At 40.3% G+C, this 2,795-nt stretch overlaps 1 pseudogene; it reads left to right on the top strand.

Moving 5' to 3' along the window:
* Positions 1-262: 262 nt before the first annotated feature.
* On the top strand, positions 263-708 carry LOC121144114 (annotated as a pseudogene).
* Positions 709-2,795: the final 2,087 nt, after the last annotated feature.

Raw genomic sequence — 2,795 nt, 5'->3', positions numbered from 1 at the left:
CAACACAATTCCCAATTGGACCTTCTCATCTGCTCCAACTGCCTCTGTCCATATCAGACAAGGAACTAACTTGTCTGCATCTCTATGAATGTAAATGTGCCGTATTGGCTATTAAATACTCACAAATGAGCCGGGCGTTGGTGGCGCACGCCTTTAATCCCAGCACTCGGGAGGCAGAGGCAGGCGGATCTCTGTGAGTTCGAGGCCAGGCTGGACCGACAGCCTCCAAAACAGAGAAACCCTGTCTCGTAAAAACCGCTGTGGCGGTGCGTGGGGAAACGGCTGCGGTGGCTGCGGGACTGCCCAGAAACTACTAACGTTCCTGTGGGATCAAGTAGGATTTTGTAAGAACATAATGGATAGAGAGGAGAAATCCTATGGGGGCTGTGAAGGCCCTGACGCTATGTATGTCAAGTTAATATCTTCTGATGTCCATGAATTTATTGTAAAAAGAGAACATGCGTTAACATCAGGAACAATAAAGGCCATGTTGAATGGACCAGGGCAGTTTGCTGAGAATGAAACCAATGAGGTCAATTTTAGAGAGATCCCTTCGCATGTGCTATCGAAAGTGTGCATTTCACCTACAAGGTTCGCTACACTAACAGCTCCACCGAGATTCCTGAATTCCCAATGGCACCTGAAATTGCACTGGAACAGCAGATGGCTGCAAACTTCCTAGATTGTTAAATAAAATAAATTATAATACTCTGTTAATTTTTCAGTATTTAATACCTGTAGTTCAGTTAGTAATTTTTTCACATATAGCGTGTTGCTTGTATGAAATTGAACTCAAAGTTAATTGCTGAGCAGATTCCTTCTGTCATTTGCATAGCAGAGTTGAAATTTGTTTGCTACATCAACAAAGGGCATTCACAAGCCAAGAAATAAACAAGTAATGCCAAAAAAATACTCACAAATGAAGACCACACTTTTTGTTCCACATCTGAAGATACTAAAGCAAAGGAACCAGCTAAATTACACTATGACCTTCCTTGACCTAAAAGGGACCAGTGTTTGTTGATTTGGTTTGTTTTCCAGTAGGATTTTCTTGTGTGTATTTTATTTCATATTTGAACTCTCAATGTACTAGGCTGTAGTTTAGTGATGGATAGATTGGACTCAATTATATGGGCCCTAATGATCCCTGCTATTGTTCTAAGTAAATGTACTGGAGCAGCAAATAAAGGATTAGAGGGTAACTGTCTGGGAACAGTAGAGGTACACATCAATCTGTCCCAGTTGCAGAGTAATACAGAAGACATAAAGCTAGGGTAGCGAGAGATCACAATACAATGTACTTTGACGGGAAGGGTGTTATTATCCTGAAGAATAATAACAATAACAACAAGTCTTTCATCTGGAGCTACTCAACAACACCCGTACCCTCATCCCAATGGACACACTGCAAACAACAGAAGGCAGGATTGTCAGAATCAGTACACTGTTTTGGTTGCCAGCCTGCTGCATACATTAACGCTATAGCCTGACTCTGCTGACTGACATAGAATATGTTTGGCAAGAAAGGCCTTGCTTCTGATGGTAGGGATAAAAGTTCATCAATGTTCCCCTGGATGACTGCAGCAAAAAGGATTTTCTCCCAGTCACTCTGCACAGCTCACAGAAACTGCTGAAGGCTTGAAATCTGTGATTAACAGGACTGTATTCCAAATGTGAGCAGGATCTCTTAGAAGATTCCTGGGAACTTTCCTAAATGGTAGTTAGATTCATTTTCTGTGTTTTTATTGTTGTGCCTCTTGAGAAAAAAGAAAAAAAACACAGTGTTTGGTGAAAAAAAAGTAAGGTCAGGCTGCCCTCTCTTCCATCCTTAGGCTGACTGTGAGATCAAAGCAAAAGCTGTGAAAGTGAAGAACACTTTGACTTCTTGGTTGTCTTAGAATGAAAGCAAAGAGGTAAATCTCAAGAAAAGGCCTAGAACTAGAACTAGGGGTGTTTGGGGAGGTATTCATATTGGCAAAAATTGAGGAAGAAAAGAGTGAGCAGTAAAGGAGGAGCTAGCAGAGGAAAGAAAGACAAACTGACCGACCTGCCTTTGGAGACAATACTTTTCTTTCCTTGTGAGCAAGCATGAATTCCACAGAGGTTATATAAGGATTTGGATTGGTTCTTTCATTTTTTTCTTGAGGTTTTATGTGTATCCCGGATCATCTCCTATACATCATCTCCTTAGGATTTATTTGGATTTTTTCTAAACCCCAATACTGGAGAGCTTGTAAGCAGCTCGAAGGCCTAGTTTTACTTTCTAGCTTTGCCATTTCCAGGCTGTATGAGCATGAATTTTAGTGCTACAGATAGCTGATTTTAGTTTTAGCTTTACTCTTGATAGCTAATATCACTTGGAAAGTTGCTTAGATTTCTGGATCAATCTTCTTCTCAGTAAAATGGGGATAATAGTACCTAATTAAATTGTAGCAGTGGTATAATTAATTAAACAATATGTGTCTGCTTACAGAGCTTTCAGGACTGAGGATGACATAAGGAAAATAATAACACTAATGATTAATACTTGTTGTGTGGGATTCACTATCTCTACACGCTTGGAAAGAAAAATGTGAATGTAATACAGTGTTGCTGAGTGTAATTTGGTTTCTATGCCAAATGACATGTGATACCTCTGTGCACCAATGTAAGAATGCACATATGTAGGTGATACTTCTAAGTACCATGCTATGGTTGCTCTTAGGGTGAATTCAGACCAGCCCACAGCTAAATCTAAAGTAACCAACAAGGCCTTACATGAGCTCCTTATACTACTGTTAATCCTGAAGAATTCA

The sequence above is a fragment of the Mesocricetus auratus genome, unplaced genomic scaffold (genome assembly GCF_017639785.1).
Source record: "Mesocricetus auratus isolate SY011 unplaced genomic scaffold, BCM_Maur_2.0 Super-Scaffold_100014, whole genome shotgun sequence".
Lineage (NCBI taxonomy): Eukaryota > Metazoa > Chordata > Mammalia > Rodentia > Cricetidae > Mesocricetus > Mesocricetus auratus.
This window is presented reverse-complemented; position numbering and strand designations above follow the sequence as displayed.